Here is a 19,776-nt window from a genome sequence, read left to right on the forward strand (position 1 = left end):
GTCTTTTTAGTTATTGTTGCTTACAATATTTTGGAGGTAGGAAATGCTACAATTTCACATGCTATCTGTTTATACTTTTAGGAGGATATAAAATAAAACCTGTCAGACACAAAGTTCTAAAAGCTCATTTTCTTTTATTTGTTTTTATAAGGAGATAATTAGCGACTATTAGTATCATGTGCCATGTTAACCCTTCAAGTTCTTGAAAACCACTATTAAGATATCTATCAATCTTACTAACATACTTAAAAAAAAATTGGTACTTTTTCCCAGTCTATTTTCTTCCAGTTTGTCTTCATTCATCACAGTGGGGAGAGTAACTGCTTCTGCAGGGTGTAGCACAATTCTTCTGCGTAAATGCAGTACAAATAGCACATTACCTTTACCTGGGAGAACTATACCTATTGTGATCTGAAGAGAAGAATAAAGTCAGATTAAAATGTTCTGTACTCAGGGCTCCTGGGTGGCTCAGTCCCTTGAGCCTCGACTCTTGATTTTGGCTTATATTTGATCTCAGGGTTCTAGGATGGAGCCCTTAGTGGGGCTCTGAACTCAGCAGGGAGTCTGCTTGAGGATTCTCTCGCCCTCTGCCCCTCCCCCCACTCATGTGCACATGTGCTCGCTCTCTCTCTAAAATAAATCTTAAAAAAATGTTCTGTACTCAAGGTACTTTAAGGAATAAACAAAGCCTGTTTTTTCCTTTTTTAACATGTAGAATATGGACATTATTATTTTTTGCTTTTTTGATGTCATTCAAAAAAACCTGATTTAGGGGCGCCTGGGTGGCTCAGTCGTTAAGTGCCTGCCGTCAGCTCAGTTCATGATCCCAGGATCCTGGGATCGAGCCCCGCATTGGGCTCCCTACACAGCGGAAAGCCTGCTTCTCCCTCTCCCAATCCCCCTGCTTGTGTTCCCTCTCTCGCTCTCTGTCAAATAAATAAAATCTTTAAAAAAATTAAAAAAAAATCTGATTTAACATAAAACCAATTTGAGATGATTGAATGAAATGCTTATAGAGATATTGCAACTTATATTTACATTAATTACACTAGCCTTTATGTAATATTTCCAATTCGGATTTTGTTTGCTCCTCCCTCCCCTTCCCTCCTAATTCTGATTTTTTTGACTTTCTTAAAGGCAGGTCTGTGTATTAAGTATTGAATGTCTTCACAACTGATGAAAACCTAAGAATATATAGTACATACAGTCATAAGGTACATTAAGAGGGCAAAGTACCTCTGTTGGCCTTTACTGAATTTTATTTTACTGTAATTTTATTTTAAGTTTTATTAAACTTAAAATAAGGGGGTTTAAGTTTTATCTGAGTACATGATATTCACAATATTCAAAATTCAAAGGGCACAAAAGCATACACAATAGGGAAAGTTTTCCTCCCATTCCTGTGTCCCAGCCACTCAGGTATCCCCAGAGCAATCAGGGTTACAAGTTACATCAGTGGTGTTCTACAGGGATTTCTATGTGATAACCCTCTCTAGCACCTCCGTTGTTTAAAAGATAAGGTCGAAGATTGTGAAGTCTGTAATGGACTTTTAAAGGCACCTTATTTTGAAGCAGAAGCAGGACCAGAATCTTGGTTTCCTGCATTCTAATTCAGGACTTTTTGCAATCGTCACATAAGCCACATTGCCTCTTTAAGGTGGCTAGTTTGCAACTGGTTAATCAGTGTTGTGGTTCCAATCCAGGCAATTTAAGTTTCAAAGTAGTTTGGTTTAAGATTGGAATACCCGGTAGGCAGAAGGTTAATCAGAAGGGCAGTAGGGGGCGGGATTTTTTGGCTGCCAAAAGGAGGCTCGGGTTTTAAAAGGCTGACCTAGGGCTTAATCACACGGTTAGACTTTTGCTGAGTCCCGGGGATGGCGCGTGTCAGGCCCAGAGTGCTGACGTCAGCACGGCTCCGAGCCGGGCGTCCGGGTACTCGTTTTCAGCCTTCGGGCTGCTGGCATCTCTAACAACGCGACCCGGACTTTATCTAAGGCGTTGGTGGGTCTCGGTCCCATCCATCCGGACCTCAGCCTGGACACCGTGCAGAGGGGATGAGGTTTTGTCCTCGCTCCTTCAGCCGGTCGGGTGAGTGTGGTGCAGGGAAGAGCCTTGTCGGTGCCAGAGCCAGCCCCGCCCAAGGGCAGCCCGCCAGCTGGGTCTCGGGCTGCTTCGTCCCAAAGCCAGAGCGGACCAAGCCGGCCGGCCCTGGCCGCTCGGTACGGTCCCCTCCAGACCCCATGGCCTCCACTCCTGGGAGCAAATGGTGGTGGTGGGGGGTAGGCTTCCATAGCCAGTTCCCTCGGCCAGCCTGCCCCCCTCCCCTGACAAAAAGCGGATCCTTCAGCTGCGCTGCAGAATCCCGCCCTACCCTTCTCTTCCCTTCCCGGGAAGACGGATCACGCGGCCAAGAACGCGACTCCACGAACTGGGCTTTTTTCCCTGCCAGCTGGAGCAAGCAGCTAGACGCGGTGTGAGAGTGGGAAGGGACCTTAGCAAACAGCTCTGTGGCCCAATGGCTTTTCTTTGTCTTCGGGTGCCGGCCAATGAGGCGTGTGGGGCGGGACTTCCGTCTAGCTTCGGTGTTGTCGTCCCCACTCGGATTCCGGCTGTGGGGGTCGGTGCGGATATTCAGTCATGAAGTCAGGGTAGGGACCTCCGCAGCTACGCGGTGAGCGAGACTATTTGTGTTGCGGGGTCGGGCTTCCAGGTAAGAGCCTCTCTGGCCTCTCGGTAGCCGGGCAGGGGATTGTCCCCCCTCGGGGCCTGGCCGGGAGAACACACCCCCTCGCCGGCCCTCTGTGGCGGCCCCGCTGCTGAGGTCTTTGCTGCTCCTCCCCAGGCTGGGTGCGGATGAAATAAATCTTTTTGCAAAAGATTAAAAAACAAAAAAACCTCTGTCCTCGGAGGGCCCGATTCCCGCTCACCGCCACCCCCACTCTTTGAAGTTTGTATGTATCTAAAGTTGTTGTATTATCTGTTTTGCTTCTCACATTCCCATCCTGCGGTGGCTAGAGCCTGGGAAGATGTTTGGAAGGCATTTCTTGGTCAAGTACCTGCCGCAAAGTCCCTGGGCGAAATCGCTTAAGTTGCGGGGACTTTGTAGCCTTTGAAAACAAGGAGGGCAGTCACCTCCTTTCTTTGTAATCTCCCTCCATCCCCCGCTGGAAGCTCAGGTTGAAGGTGGGACGTGACTCTAGTAGGGACAGATTCCATGTCCCTGCCCTCTTAAAGCCAGCAACTCTGCCAGGACACTTACGGAGTTGACCCCCACTGATGAAAGAACTCTGTCCCAGTGAGGGAGTGGGCAGACACAGAAGCCAAGCGATCCCAGAAGCACTCAGGCAACTTCAGTGGCGGCCACTGAATGTTTTCTGCTAGTTTTTGGTGAATTCCTCTATTTTGTCTTAATCTGGCAGTAGTAAATTTCCAAAATTATTGTTCCATCCCTCCGTTTCAGCACCGTGGGCAGCTGCTTAGGTCCGTTTCGGTTGTCGCAAACTTGCCTGAGTGTTAAATGTTGCTCAGTGATGCAGCAGAACAGTGAAAACGAATGCATTCCTTTCAACAATGATCTGTTGTTCTCCAAGGAGAACATCTGCAGTTTTTGATACAATATAAATAAGTAAGATGGGTGTGCCTCCAGAGGGTTGTAGTAGAGAAACAGATCAATTCAAGATTTAAGGATGGGCTTTTCAAGGGTTTTATCTGTTTAAGTACCTGTTTTAATGGGTTGAGGAGATTAGCTCCAAGGAAGAGAAACAAAACTGGAATCATAGCAGTTAAAAGAATTTTAAACAGACCGTAAAAAGTGTAGTACAGTGCTGTAGTTTGGAGCCCATGAGGATTTATTAATGGGTTTTGGAATCAAGTTAGTGCATTGACATTAACGTTAGAAAGAAAAAAAATATCAGAGGACATCCTATGGAGTAAGACTAAATATTACTTTATGAAGCTTTTGTTTCAGTTTTTTAAAAAATGTGTATATGAAGAGGAAGATGTAAATGTATACCATATTATTGTGGATTATGGCAAACCAGTGGATCCCAGATTTCGTTGGGTCCAGCCTTCAGCTCTGCCACTTAACTGTGTGGCAGTATTCTGTGACATTACCTCTGAGTAAGGGAAGAATTATAGGAATTATTTGAAATAAAATATCTTTTACATAGTTAAGCCTCAAATGTTTTGGGTTTTTTGGTTGTTTTGTTTTTGAAATGATTGGGTAGAAGCCCGGTTATTTCTGTGTCAGAAATGATAACTGTTTTATTAATACATATTTTTACCTTGTCTTTATTTGAAGCCAGCCAGCTTGCTGTCTCCATGTGTAATAGTAAATCATGTGGACATAATCTTGGTTTGTGAGGTTTAATACTGAAGGGTTTGGAGTAAGTTCTCATCTATCCTTGTTTAAAGCTTATTTCCCTAAAGCATTCAAACTGTTACTAGCATTCAACACCCTTGTTTTGATATATTTATCAGAAGTTTTTCAGGCACTAATTTTAACAAAGTTAAGGCAGGACTAAGGGTATGATAAGTTTGTATCTTTGAGTTAAAGCATTTTATGTTTTAGAGTTCTTGCCATCAAGATGTATAAAATGAAGTGGCTTGGTTAGATATCATGGTATACACTTCATGTTGCTGTGACCTAAGAATGGCTGGTGTTTAAATAAAAAGTGTCATTTTGGACATTTAAATACCGGGGAGTTAATAATGTTTAGCAGAAGACAAATGAATTTGAGTCAAAGGAGTATTTTGTACCATTTGACATATTACTACCGTAAGGCATTGCATATGGTAGTTTCATATGACCTGAAAAAGGGAAGAAAGTTAGTAAGCGTTGTTAGTTTTCTCAAAAGAGGAAACAGAACTAATAGACAAGTGAATTTCTTTTAATAAAGCATGGTTTAATAATTGTTTAAAAATTTGTGTATTCTATAAATATTTATTGAGTATATATCAAAAGTACATCGTTAAACTTTACAAAGCTTTTACCCAAAAGTTTATTTGGAAACAACGAGAACATATAATTGGTATTGTCAGTTTACATATTATAACATATGAATAACAGCAACAGTATTAATAGCTAACACTTTTTTTTTTTTACTATGGTCAAATATAATTCTAAGCACTTTACATTATGTCATATAATTCTGTTTTTGATGCGGTAAGTAGTACAATTGTCCCCTTCTTATAGAAGGAGAAATGAAGACCTTACAAATACATAAGAGTTCATACAGATTTTTAGTGGAGTAACTGCAGTTTGAACCTAGGCATCCTGACTATAAAGCTTGTCCATCTTGTGCCATGTTTTATTAAAACAAAACAAAAAAACCCAACAAAAACAATGCTGGGGCATCTGGGTTGGCTTAGTTGGTTAAGCATCTGACTCTTGATTCTAGCTCAGGTCATGATCTCAGGGCTGTGAGATTGAGCTCCATGTTGGGCTCCATGCTGGGTGTGGAGCCTGCTTAAGATTCTCTCCTTCTCTCCTCCCTCTGTCTCTCCCTTCCTAAATAAAAAAATTAAAAAAAAAATACAGAATGCTATGGGGTTATTTTGGATTCTTGCTTCTTTAGATGATCTTGGTTAGCTCCATTGGCCCTCTGTTTCCTCAGCTCCTTCCTCAAAAATACAGTATTAAGCTATTATGTTTTTGTGGGGATTAAGATAATTTGTAAAGGACTAGACAGAATGTGTTCAATAAATGATATATGCCTCAGCCTTTTTCCTTTTATGTTGAGGATATGATCATTTGAAAGGTTATTAGCAGTTGGAGGAGGATGGGAGAAGAAAGATTGTTCCTCATAAAGATGCTACCCAAGCCGAGCGATAGAGGTAGGAAAGCAGAGAAAATTTGCCAAGGTTGTATGTTTAAGGAACAGGCTGGTAAAGGTAGATTGAGTGATATAGAGTATGGAGATCTTAAATGCCATGATAAGAATTTTGTATATGATTCTAAGCTGAGAAGAAGCCCTCTTTATGGATATGAATCTGGAACAGGAGTGCAGTGAAGGAGTTTAAGCCTGGAGGTAGGAATACCATGGAGTTTAATTACAGTTAGTTGAGGCAAGAAGTGATGATGGTGGGATTGTAAGGAAGGCTATAGATTTGGAAAATGTTGACATCAGCATTGGGAACTGACCTGAGTATGGGCCTAAGACATTTTGGTGAGGATAGTGATGTTATTTATGAGAGTAAGGATGTTATGATGAAGAACAGGTTCTGGTGGAAGGGAATTTAGGAGGAGAATTTATGATAGGGATTTTAGTTTCAGTGTTGAGGAGTTGTTCAGATGTTTGGAAATATACAGTGGGAGCTGGGAGTTCTGTGTATTCCAAAAGGGAAAAGCCCTTTGTGAGGAGGTGGTCTGAGGCAATCACCCTCCCGTGGGTCAGTTTCATAGGAGTGATGTAACTCCTTAAAGGTCCTCAGAAGTGCAGATTTCTCACTTAATAGAGATGTACCCACTATTTTTCCCTGTAACATATTTTGTGTCCTGGGAGGATGAGAGGGATGGTAGTAGAGAGGGAAAACTTGGGAAACCTAGCAATGCTCACATTTATTATTTCAAAAGAGAAGCAGTAAATCGGAGGCTCAGGATTCTCACAGTAAGAACCTGGAAGGATGGTGTGATGTTTATATAGTGCCAGGTATAGGCATTTATACACACATGTTGAACACTGAATTGTTGTAATATCTCCAGATTTGTTATTTTTGTCATCTTTTTACCATGAATTAATAGCAAAACCTTTAAATTCAGGGAGCCTGTGCACTTGTTATGGGGGCAGCAAGGATGAGGGGACCCAGAGAGATTGTATTAATAGCCAGGATTGTGGGAGAAGAATCTCAAAGGATCAGAGGAGAAGGCTGCATGATGTGTAGGAAGAATAGAAATTCTGTGAATGAATACCTCTGCCAGCCATTCTCTGGCTTCAGTTTCTCATTCTGTAAAATGATGATAATACCGATTCTGACCTATTGCCAAAAAGAAGGAAACATCTGGAGACCCTTTATACTCGAAAAAGTATAAGTAGTAGAAGGACTCGTAGGTTTCTTCTCTTGACAGATTTACTAGGGTTTGGAGCAATTGGGTAGGGCATGATGTTAAATTAAACAGTATAGTTTATCCATCTCTGAACTAATTTTAGTTCTCTTTAATGCAAGGTCTGAGTAAATGGCCAATGAAAAAATTGAATGTTAGGCACACACACTAGGGTAAGGAAAGTTTTACAGATTTTGTCACATTATTGGAAACAACTTGCATCCTACTACTTGGATCCTAATACTTATATCATTTATGCTCTCAATAAATACTTAAATACCTTTTATAGAGGCCCTGTTCTAGGCACTCAGAGTACATCAGTGAACCAGAGACACAAATCTTTGCCCTCATGGAACTTACCTTCTAGTGGGACAAATAAGGTCTATTTTAATAATGGAAAGTAATTAGATCTTTCTTATGTATTTATAAAATTGTAATTTTTTAAAGGATTTTATTTATTTTAGAGAGCGTGAGAGGGGAGAGGAGTAGAGGGAGAGGGACAAGCTGACTCCGTACTGAGCGCAGGGCCTGATGCAGGGCTCCACCGCAAGGCTTGATCTCATGACCCCAAGATCATGACCTGAGCTGAAATCAGGAGTGGGACGCTTAACCAACTGAGCTACTCAAGCACCCCCAAATCATAATTTTAAATAGATAAGAGTACTATACCAGCTTGTAACTAATATTGTAGAGCACTTTGAAAAAAGGGACTGTATTATTCTTACTCATGCTTGTCTCCCCATTTCCCCTTCTTCCCAATGGAATGGCTTAGATCTATTTAATACACAGCAAATGTGGGTATTCATTTAATGTTTATGATAGGGAGATGGAATTGTGTGAAGGCAGGGGCCAGATCTTAAAGCAATCAGTTAAATGTAGCAAGTATTAAGGGCCCAAGTACTCACTAGATTGACGATTGGGAAAAAGAGAAGGTGCCTGGCTTGCCTATGAGGTTGAAATGGAAATAAGATTATATTGAAGCTGTAAGCATCAACATTAACGGAATCTGGGTGTACCAAACTTGCCCACTAATTAGCTAGGTGACTTTACATAACTGTACCTCTCAGTTCATTTCCTTATTTATAAAATGATGTTGGAATTCTCTAGTTAAAGAAAAATCTGCTTTTAAGACTTACAAAATATTTATTGCAGTAATGTTTCATTTTACTAATGAAGATAAAATAGAGCTGATCCTGTGCTCCCATTGTCTAGTGATCAGACTAAATTTATACTTAATGAACTAGATATTTAAAAAAAGATGTCTACAAAATTAATGTTATTTATGTTACTTACTAATGTGACTGCATTATAATAAAAAAAAAAAGCAAAATATAGCCTAATATGTAGTTTCCCTTTTTGCCATTATGTAGGATAAACAAGCCATAGTATTTTAGACTCTAATAATGGATCTTAATAGTTATTCATACTTTCATACTTGAATTTTGCGGGGTGCCTGGGTGGCTCAGTTGGTTAAGCAACTGCCTTCCCCTCCGGTCGCGGTCCCAGGGTCCTGGGATCGAGCCCCGCATCGGGCTCCCTGCTCGGCGGGAAGCCTGCTTCTCCCTCTCCCACTCCCCCCGCTTGTGTTCCCTCTCTCTCTGTCTCTGTCAATTAAATAAATAAAATCTTAAAAAAAAAAAAAAAAAAGGATTTTTCATACTTGAATTTTATAACAGCCTTTGATTTTTGTGCCAGGTGCTAAGTATATAAATCAGAAAAGGTATAATCCCTAACTTCAAAGAGTTTAAAGATAATGGGAGTTTTGTTACATTGTGGTGGCATAGAGAAGGCACTTACATAATGAGGGTCTGTGAAAAGAGAAAGTTTGTATGGTTAGAGAAGAAAGACTGAGGAGCAATGAACCGCAAGGGACAAAGCTGGAGTCGTAAAGGCAATTTTTGAAAAACTTTCTCTGTTAAGCTACAATTTAGTTTTGAACTTTATTCTGAAAGTTGCTTAATCTGTTAATGAATTTTATGCAGGAAGTAACCTTATCAGGCATTTGCATATCTACCTTTACATTCCTATTAAGAGAATGATACACAAGGAAGCTATGTTATTTCAATGGTATAGTCCTACTTGAGGAAATCAGTCTTTTAACTCTTTTTAATCTTCAACAAAGTCTGAGGACCAGTGTTAATTTTGTGGTTTTAGGGTATCAATAACTATAAATATTTGGATATTAGAACATTTAAATGTTCATAGCCACATTAATATATATTGAAAAGACAAATTTTGGGATATCTGCTTATTGAAGTAAAAGAACTGGTCAGTTATAAGAATTTGATTTAGAATCCTTTCTTAAAGGGCTAGAAATTTGTTGAAGTTTGATAGAATGTGACTGTAGTTCAGGCTTAGTTTCTAATGACTGAAATATCCTGTTAAACTTTAAAGAGGAATGGATTTTGAGGGAGAAATACCACCTTGTGATGGATGAATATTTCTAAATCAAGTCATGAGAGAGTAGGAATTGAATTTTTACTTTGCTTAGATATAAAACACCTCATAGGGACATCTGGATGGCTCAGTCGGTTAAGCATCTGCCTTCGGTTCAGGTCATGATCCCAGGGTCCTGGGATTGAGTCTTGCATCAGGCTCCTTGCTCAGCAGGGAGCCTCCTTCTCCCTCTGCTGCTCCCGCTGCTTGTGCTCTCTCTCTCTCTCTCTCTCTCTCTCTCTGACAAATAAATAAAATCTTAAAACACCCATGTTGAAGGATACTTTATTGGCCTAGTTACTGTGCTTGTAATTTACATGTTTGACTTTCAAAAAAGAACTGTGCTTGTAATTTACACATTTGTCCAACATTTATTATAAATATTAATGGCTTAAAATTTTTTGAGATGAAATTCATATAACCTGAAATTAACCATTTTAAAGTGAACAATTGAGCAGCATTTCATATATTCACATTGTTGTGCAACTACCACTTCTGTCTAGTTCCAAAACATTCTTATCACTCCAAAATGAAACCTATACCCATTAAGCAGTAACTCCCCATTCCCTGCTGCCCCAAATCCCTGGCAGCCACCATGCTTTCTATTTCTCTGGATGTACTGGATAACTCCTGTGCGTTATAGAAATCTTAGAGAAATCCATCATACCATGTGTAACCTTTGTATCTGGCATACTGTTTTCAAGGTTCTGCCTGTTGCAGCAACATTTTCATATGGGTCAGTACTTCTTTCCTTTTTACAGCTAAGTAATTGTTATTGTATGTATATACTACACTTTATCCGTTCATCTGTTGATGGACACTTGAGTTCTTTCTACCTTTTGGCTATTGTGAATATTGTTGCTGTGAACATTCATATGTAAGGAAGTTTTTAATTTTGATGAAGCCCAGTTTATTTTTGTTGCACTTGCTTTTGATGTCCTATCTAAGATTACATTGCTGAACCTGAGGTCATGAAAACTTTTTTATAAGAATTCTATCATTTTAGCTCTCATATTTAGGTCATTAAAACCATTTTGAGTTAATTTTTATATATATTTTGAGTTTGGGGTATAACGTCATTGTTTTGTATGTGAATATCCAGTTGTCCAGTACCACTTGAAGGGACTGTTATTTTCCCATTGAGTGGTCATGGTACCTTTGTCAAAAATCAAGTGGGCGTAGATGTATGGGTTTATTTCTGGATCTTAATTCTATTCCTTTGATCTGTATGTCTGTCCTTAGGCCCATTCCACACTGTTTTGATTATTGTAGCTTTACAGTAAGATTTTTAAATCAGGAAGTGTGAGTCCTTTAGCTTTGTTCTCTTTTCACCAAAATTGTTTTGACTATTTGGGACTTCTTGCCATACCATATGAATTTGAGGATTGACTTCCATTTCTGCATAAAAGGCTATTGGAATTTTGAGAGGGAATGTATTGAATCTGTGGATTGCTTTCAGCAGTATTGCCATCTTAACAATATTTAGTCTTCCTAATACATGGTGTATTTTTCCGTTTATTTAAGTCATTGATTTTGTTTAGCAATATTTTATAGTTTTCAGTGTACAAGTCTTTCACCTCCTTGATTAAATTTACTCCTCGGTATTTTATTCTTTTGGGTACCTTTCTAAGTGGAATGGTTTCTTAATTTCATCTTTGGACTGTTCATTGCTGATGTGTAGAAACAACTGATTTTTTTATGTAATATTCATTGCTTTTAATAGTCATTTACTTTTTTACCTATGTGAACTGGATCAGATAGATAAGAAATTGGAAAGTGGAACATTAAAGAATTTTTACTTTTTTGATGTGAGATTATCCTAAATCTGAATAGTTTGGGGTGTCCTTCCAGCATAGTGTTGAATGATTTTCTAATTATACTAGTGAATTCCTGGTATCTTGTTACACAAACTTGGCCATTATAATAGAAGATAGAACGTTTTATTATCTTTAAACTTTTGGAGGGGGACTTAATTCTGATGTTACAGAGAAAGCCTTAGGGATAAACCATACTTATCATTGAATCTGGTTTAGAGATCCATGAGTAATAAAAATAAGATTGGAATCAAAGCTAATGTGATTATATAAATTATCATTAATATACATCAGTTTACCTTTCTCTGTTTTTCTTGAAAGTTTTCAAATATTTAGCCTTAAAATTTTATTATGAATAATTTCAACCTCATAAGTAATTAAAGCAGTACAAATTTATACAACAATCAAATCGTCTGGAAAGGCTGGGATTTCGTGACACAGATCTGTATTTGAATATTAGCTCTACTGTATAAGAGGCATCATTAGGCAAATTACTTAAAAATAAGAGTACTTATAAAGTGCTTGCTATATGTTAGGCACTGTTATAAGCACTTTATGTTACTGATCTAAGTCTCAGTTTCTTTATGGAAAGATAGTAGAATTGACCTCTATCTGTTGATAGTATTGTGAGGATTAAAAAAATAATGCATATTAAGTACTTAGCCAAGAATCTAATAAGCATTCAATAAACATTAGCTATTGGTATCATATAACTTTACCTAATATCAGCTAAGATGAGGAAAGGATAATTAGTGCAATGAAATGCACACTTATTTAGAAATATAAATGGAACATTATTTCTAGAAGGCAGTTAAGCAATATGTATAAAGTCTTAAATGTTTCTTTGGTGTAGTGATTCGACATCTAGGAATTTATCCTAAGAAAATAATCAGAAATGTGTGAAGATATTTATATTTATCATAGAATTATTTGTAATTGCAGTAGTTGGATTCATCTTAACAGTTGGGGAATGGTTAGACAGAATCATGATTGAGCTATATAATGGAATAATAAACAACAATTAACATGTTGTGAGAAGTTTTATTACAAAGGGGAAATGTTTGATACAACTTTCAGCTAAAAATATAAGTCATAATATAACATGATGCAAATGATGTAAAATATGTGTGGAAAAAACACTGTCATGGTTGGATCAGAGAAGCAGAACCATTGTGAATAAAGTGAATGATATAGAATAAGGAATTAGATTTTAAGAAATTCTGGCAACTGGTTATGGAGTATATCATAAAGTTTTTGCCTTTGTGCCTTGTATCTGGGGGTGATCTGGGGTTCATTATGGGTTAACTGGGTGGCAGAAAGAAGAGCTGAAAGTGAGGTTTGGAGATCAAGGATATATTAGAACCAACTGTGAGAACTAACTGCAACACAGGAGGAGAAACACTAATGTTATCTGTGAATGTTAACATTATGGGTAATCAATTTTTTTTTCTTTTCCTTTTTTCTTTTAAATGCTGGGCATGGAGCCCAATGTAGGACTTGAACTCACAGCCCAAGATTAAGGCCTGAGCTGAGATCGAGAGTCTGATGCTTAGTTGACTGAGACACCCAGGCGCCCCTCTATATGTATATATTTTTTAAAGATTTTATTTATTTATTTGGCAGAGAGAGACACAGCGAGAGCGGGAACACAAGCAGGGGCTTCCCGCGGAGCAGGGAGCCCAACGCGGGACTTCATCCCAGGACCCTGGGATCATGACCTGAGCTGAAGGCAGATGCCTAACCATCGGAGCCACCCAGGCGCCCTCTATATTTTCTCTATACTTTCCAGTGAGCATTATTTTTAGCATTAGGAAAAAAAAAATCTAACACTTTATTAGATGGTAATGTAATGAATAATGTATAAAGAATAGGGGCTAATTGCAAGGGTATTAACTTAAGTCAGTAAACAATGGAACCAGGATTAGAACTTTGATCCCTGTATTACAACTCTTCTTATAAGTCTTGGCAATAACACTTTAAAAGTTAAATTCAGGGGCGCCTGGATGGCTTAGTCGTTAAGCGTCTGCCTTCGGCTCGGGTCGTGATCCTCGGGTCCTGGGATTGAGTCCCACATCGGGCTCCCTGCTCAGCGGGAAGCCTGCTTCTTCCTCTCCTACTCCCCCTGCTTGTGTTTCCTTTCTCGCTGTCTCTCTCTCTGTCAAATGAATAAATAAAAAAAATCTTTAAAAAAAATTAAATTCAATTTGTCAGGGTTTCTGAGAGAAACCACAGTGATTTCTATTTTAAAAAAGATTTACTTATTTTTAGAAAGCGAGAATGAGCTGAGCATGAGTTGGAGGGGCAGAGGAAGGGGGAGAGAGAATCCCAAACAGCCTGAACACCAAGCCTGACACGGGGTTCGATCTCATGACCCTGAGATCACTGCCTGAGCTGAAACCAGGAGTCGGTCAATCAACCAACTGTGCCACCCAGGCACCCCCACAGTGATTTTTTTATAGCTGGTAATTTTTCTATTCTCTGTACTACTAATATTTAGACTAGCCTCAAATAATTTATTGTGAACTTTAGAAGGCATGATTAAAATAAAATAATATATATTTTTTATTTTGAAGTAATCACACGGTTCCAGAAAAGTTGTAAGGATATTCTCCTTGAAGAAATGGCTGGTTTTGGGCAGAGGCAGAAAAACTGTGAGACTGGAAAATCTTGTCAGAAAACAAGGAAGGGCTCAAGAATGATGGAGACCTATCAAAAAGACACAAGCCAATTTGAGCCAAGTTGGGGACAATTAGGCATCAAAATAATTACTGTAACAGTTTATAACCCGTTGAACAAAATAGTAATCCATGATTCTATACTGATGTAAATTAATAAATTGAAGGTTTGATGAGAAATGAAATAATTATTGTGGTAGACAGAACAGTGACCCCAAAGTTGTCCACATCCTAATACCTGGAACCTGTGAATATATTATCTTATGTGATAAAAGGAACTTTGCAGATATGGTTAAGGACTTTGGGGTAGGAAGATTATCCTAGATTGTCCAGGTAGGGTATTTAGAAGAAAGAAGCGGAAGAGGAGTTTAGGATAAGGTGATGTGAAAGGGTCATCTGCCATTGCTGCCTTTGGAGGTTGATAAAGGGGCCCACCAGTCAGGGAATGTGGGCTGCCTCTGGAAGCTGATAACATAACAATCAATTGTTATGTAATTGAGAACATTTTTATTTTAAAACATACATGGATAATAGCCTAGAATAAAATATGAAATATGTGTGGCCTTTAAAAATAAATGATACTTCAAAGAGACTGTCAGTGTTCTTTCAGATTCTGGCCTTAATAACATGCTAACGGCCATATATTTATTTTCCTTTTTCTCCTGTTAAGTGAGAGAAACACTGCCTTATTTAAATACTGTCATGAACAGAAAGATAACTGAGTCAGTTACCAATTTATTTTCTCTGTGCTCCAAACTTCCCCATCAATACCTGCTCTGCAATAAAGGACTGGTTCTCATTTACAAAGAGCAGGATGTCAAGCTTTATCAGGCCCTGAAGGGGACAGGGTGCTGGAGGGGACAGAGTGCTAGAGGGAACTTACTAGAAAAAGGGTTTTTTTCTTCCATGTTCCTGTGAACTGTGTTTTCCTTTTCTTGCTCTTGTTGCATGGTCTATCAAGCAGTCCACATGGTTGAGGACATCTAGTGATTGCCTCAGCCATGTGCCCAAAAATGCAAAGGCCCCCAGTGATCTCGCAGCCCCAGTTCAGATGTGGTGACTATTTGCCACGGCCCTTCTGAAGTGGCTATCTTGCACCTCGGGCCTTCAGTGCCTTGACTACCTCTGCATATGGGCCCACCAGTCTTGGCTTGTCTTTACCTCAGGGAATTGTTTCCTGCAGTTCCCTTGGCATGGATACTGTGCATTCCTGGCCTTGTGCCTACAGCAGTGTCCTGAGTACCAATGCACACCTGCCCACCAGCCTCACCTTGCCTGCACTCTAAAGCATTGTTTCCTGCTTGCCTGGCAACACTGGACCAACTCTGGTTTGGATAGCCTGGTGAAATTCTCTCTAGTGTGCTGCAACCATACCTTCTCCAATGAGAAACCCCAGCCTTGGGGAGGGGACCAAGGGGAAAAAAAAGAAGGGGGAAAAAAAGGGAAAAAATATTTCTCATTATAGTTTAATAATTATGTTTCTTTTAAAAAATTAAAAACTTCTTTATTGACTTATAATTGACATATTATAAACTGTACGTATTTAAAATGTAGACTCCTTCTCTCTTGCTCCTTGCCATCCCTTAGATCTTTACAATTACTCCATCATTGTTTACTAATTACTTCTGTCAAACTATTCTCTGTTTATAGTTTGTCTCGTAATTGAACCCCTGCTGATAGAAAATTGATCCCTGGAGTGGTTCCAGGAGCTAGAACTAAAAAGTTGAAGTTTTGGTATTGGTTTGGTCGTGTTTTTGGTTGTGAACACAGTGCTGAGCTCCTTGGCAATGGAAGTGGGATGCTAGTAATCCATGGCATCACAGTTAAGCTATTGCCTGTGGTTCATCGTGATTTATTGCCAACTGATGTACATTCCTTGGAGCCCAAATGGCTGCTACTTTTCAACTTTATGGCAATAATATCTAAAAGGACTATGGCGTGGGATGGAACCTTTTGAATGTTTTACAGAGAGAAAACGACAAAGGATTTCTTAACTCCTGGCTTAAGATATGCCCTTTCTTCACACTTTTTTGTTTTTGTTTTTTTAATTGTACATTTCACTTCAGAAGAAATCATTTCATTTTTAAATTGTGAATAGACTTGTGAATTGTAAGACCTTATTGCTTGCTCGTTAACTTTTTTTTTTTTGGGGTATAAAAGTAATGCGCACTTAGAAAACTTGAAAAAGTGGAATGGATTTTGGTTAAGATTTCTGTATCTTTTCTTTTAGGCTTCTGTTTGGTATACATTATATAAATGAAATAGACTTTTAGAAAAGTTTCAATTTTTTTTTTTTAAAGATTTTATTTGACAGAGACACAGAGAGGGAACACAAGCAGGGGGAGTGGGAGAGGGAGAAGCGAGAAGCAGGCCTCCCGCAGAGTAGGGAGCCTGATGCAGGGCTCAATCCCAGGACCCTGGGATCACGACCTGAGCCGAAGGCAGATGCTTAATGTCTGAGCCAGCCAGGCACCCCTAATTTTTTTATTTTAAAATATGCAGATAAATATAAAGAAAATAAAAACAATATAGAGTTCTATCACTCAAAGTTTATATATATTAGCAAATTGTTTTCTTTTATAATATTTATTCATTCTTTTTAATGTACACATAAAATACTTTTAGTGTTAAGGTCTTAATTTTTTTTTTTTTTTTACCATGATTAAGGGGTGGCCACATTGAGAGGCTCTGTAGAAGATAATACCAAGGGAGGTCATGTGTGCATTCATTCTACAAATATTGAACTTATAATACATGCCGTGTACTGTTTAGATACTTGTGATACATTTGTTGTAAATTAAAGATTCCTGTTTTGGAGGAGTTTATAGTCTTACAGCAAAGATGGACACTAAACCATAAACATGACATTTAAGGAAACTATAATATAATAGAAAGTAATGAATGTTATGAGGAGTAAAAAAAAAAAAACGTGGAGGAGACTAAGTGAGGCATGGTGGGTACAGAGGCAGGTTGCAGGCATTTGCCAAGGGAGAGTGGGGTGTACAGAAAAGAAGGCCAGGAATAGAGCTCTGGAGTGGTATTTTATTTATTTTTATTTTATTTCATTTAAGTCGGTTCATATCCAGTGTGGAGCCCAAAGTGGGGCTTGAACTCACGGCCCTGAGATCAAGACCTAACTGAGCCACCCAGGCGCCCCTCGGGTGATATTTTAAAGAAACAGTTATCAGGAGGAATGGTATAACTTAAATCTGGTGTCCCATGCTCCTCCACAATTAACATAGTTGGCCAGATTTCATGCTTATCATCTAAACTGTATGGGTCATTGAGCGGGCGTGCTCAGCTTTTTGTTCAAAAATTCTGCATAAATTAAAGAGGGAGGGCTAGGGGCTGAGATAATAGTATGGAAATTGGTTCATTTATTCAGTCTCTAGTACATATAGAAATCGTGTTCCCTAAAATAGGGAAACTGGAATGATAGTACAAAGAAATATTCATTTTACTTGAGCAGGTTATTCTGAGGTTTAGATGGGGAAAACAGTCCTGTCGGATACTCAGCAGAGTACCTGGCTTAAAATTAAGTTCTCTACTGATGTATCTATAGAGATGGTGGTGACTTTTGTGTGAAGCATCCTAAAAAAATATTCTGGTTCAGGAGATTGATACTTTGAAGTATACCGAGCATGGTATTTTTGATAACCTAGAAAACAATTTCCTGCCATGTTTCCTTAAATGGTGCCTAAGATTCTGATATCCATGAAAGCAATTTCATTGTTGTCTTTTTCTTGTTTGCTGGGTGGCTTATGGCTGGGTTGGCAACCTATGGCACTGGTGACAACAGTGGTATTTGAGAGAATTATGAAGTGTATTTTTGTTAGCGTTCCTGTTCTGTTTTTTTTTTCTCCCTCTAATTCACTCCCTCTATTCCATACCTCTTTGACTTGAAGTTTATGAATAATGACTTAGTATGCCAGTTGCCAATGTATGGTTGAGAACCATGTTTTCCAAATTTGGCTTGATCTAAGGATTCACAAGGGGACATTGTTTAAAATTTTTATTGCAGGCCCCTAGGTGATAAGTGCTGTACTGGACTAAAGCCTATTTTCCAAACTTCCTTGGTGATAAGAAACAGCTGGAGTACATGTTAATAATATGAGTAGTACACATTACCAGATACCATCTCCTGTCCACTGAAGGAGAAGCTTTAACTGGGGTTGGATATGAGTCTGGATTTTAATAGTTGCTTATTTGTTGACGTGCTTAGTGTGAGTGTGATCTCGGTAAGCTACTATTTGCCAGCTTTTATAACATTTCCATGTAGCCAGAGAAACAAAACAAAAAAGTCTTGTTTTAAATGGCAGACTACTTTATTCTCTTCTTTTTTTTCTTTAAAAAAATGGTTAGAATTCTAGAAACAGTAGAGTGCATTAAACATTTCTGTATGGTTTTAAGGAATAATGATAATGCCAGTTCCCATCTCGCCACAGCCCAGGTTGAGATATGGAATATTGGTGGCATACTAGAAGCACCCTTTCCCTGATCACAGTCCCCTTTCTTACCCTTGAGGTACCCATTGTATATTTTTATGATAACTTCCTCATTTTTCTTTGTTTTAACTTCTTAAGAGTGAATCTCTGCAAAATGTCATCTGCTTTGTTTTTTAAAGAACTTCATATGAGTGCAGTTATGTTTGCATTCCTTGTGGCTTTATTGGCTTAGGGCTTATTGTTGTGAAATTCATCTGTGTTATATAGCTGTTGTTCATTTTTATTGGTGTAGAGAATTACATTATATGTACATACCACAATTGATTAATTCTATGCCTAATGCTCAATAATGTTTAATATAAAAAAGGAGAACTCATTGTTTATTTTTGCGTAAGACTAAGAGAGGGTATATGTTGTGCAAGAACAGGACATGAATTCTGTCACTTAACAGTAGAAATATCCTTGATTCTATTATAGTTGATATTTGGAGGGAAATAGTATTGTTTCTATGGGGAAAAAAGTCAATGTGACTACATACTAAACATTGGGAATAGTTTGTATGAGGCCCTGAGGTTGGAAAGACTTGATGTTTTGCTATTTACTAACCTTTTGAAATTAAAAATTTGTTCATTTTGTTTCATTTGTTGGGAAAAATCAAATTGTAGAGCATCATCATGGAACCTGAAAAAATTTTCTTTTGTTGATGGTAATGGTTAAAAATCTTAGATGAGCCTTTTTTTAGTTTGGATAGCTTCTCATTAGAGAAATTAGGTGGGCAACCTACGGTTTCCTTGCAAAGAACTATTAGCCATCTTATTTTTGCTTAAAAAGTTAATTAAGCCTGTTGTTTTTTTCTTTTGTAACACTTCTTTTGTTCATGACAGCCTCTCAACCATTTCTTTAAAAAACCATGCTTAATGGGAATCTAATTTATATTAGTCGTTCTCAGCTGTTAAAACGCTTGGAAGTCATGATGCTTTTTAGGGAATACTGTGAAGTTATTGATGTTCTCAATTCATACGACAAGTGATTATAGTATTTTAGAGAAAACATAGTACCATATATATATACAATATACGTACATGACCATTAGCACATTTTGTTAAAAAAATCTATTTTATGAAATGTGATTTGGATATTATAAATTTTGCACTAAAGTAGTTAACTAGTTCACTTTTTTTAACTTTTTTTTTTTTAAAGATTTTATTTATTTGACAGAGAGAGACACAGCGAGAGAGGGAACACAAGTAGGGGGAGTGGGAGAGGGAGAAGCAGGCCTCCCGCAGAGCAGGGAGCCCAATGCGGGGCTTGATTCCTGGGACCATGACCTGAGCCGAAGGTAGACACCCAATGGCCGAGCCACC

The 19,776-nt window shown here is 38.4% G+C and overlaps 1 protein-coding gene across 6 annotated transcripts in view; it reads left to right on the top strand.

Moving 5' to 3' along the window:
• Positions 1–1,853: 1,853 nt before the first annotated feature.
• RNF13 (ring finger protein 13) overlaps positions 1,854–19,776 on the top strand; it is a 155,818-nt gene continuing 137,895 nt past the window's right edge. Inside the window, exon 1 of one of the 6 annotated variants that reach the window (XM_027587708.2) lies at positions 1,854–2,088. The gene's annotated coding sequence lies outside the window, so the exon portion shown is untranslated. Of the gene's footprint in view, positions 2,089–2,490; positions 2,711–19,776 lie in introns of those variants that run through there. The other 5 variants (XM_027587714.2, XM_027587710.2, XM_027587711.2 and 2 more) reach the window with 5 other exon arrangements.

Source organism: Zalophus californianus, chromosome 1 (genome assembly GCF_009762305.2).
Source record: "Zalophus californianus isolate mZalCal1 chromosome 1, mZalCal1.pri.v2, whole genome shotgun sequence".
NCBI classification, from domain to species: domain Eukaryota; kingdom Metazoa; phylum Chordata; class Mammalia; order Carnivora; family Otariidae; genus Zalophus; species Zalophus californianus.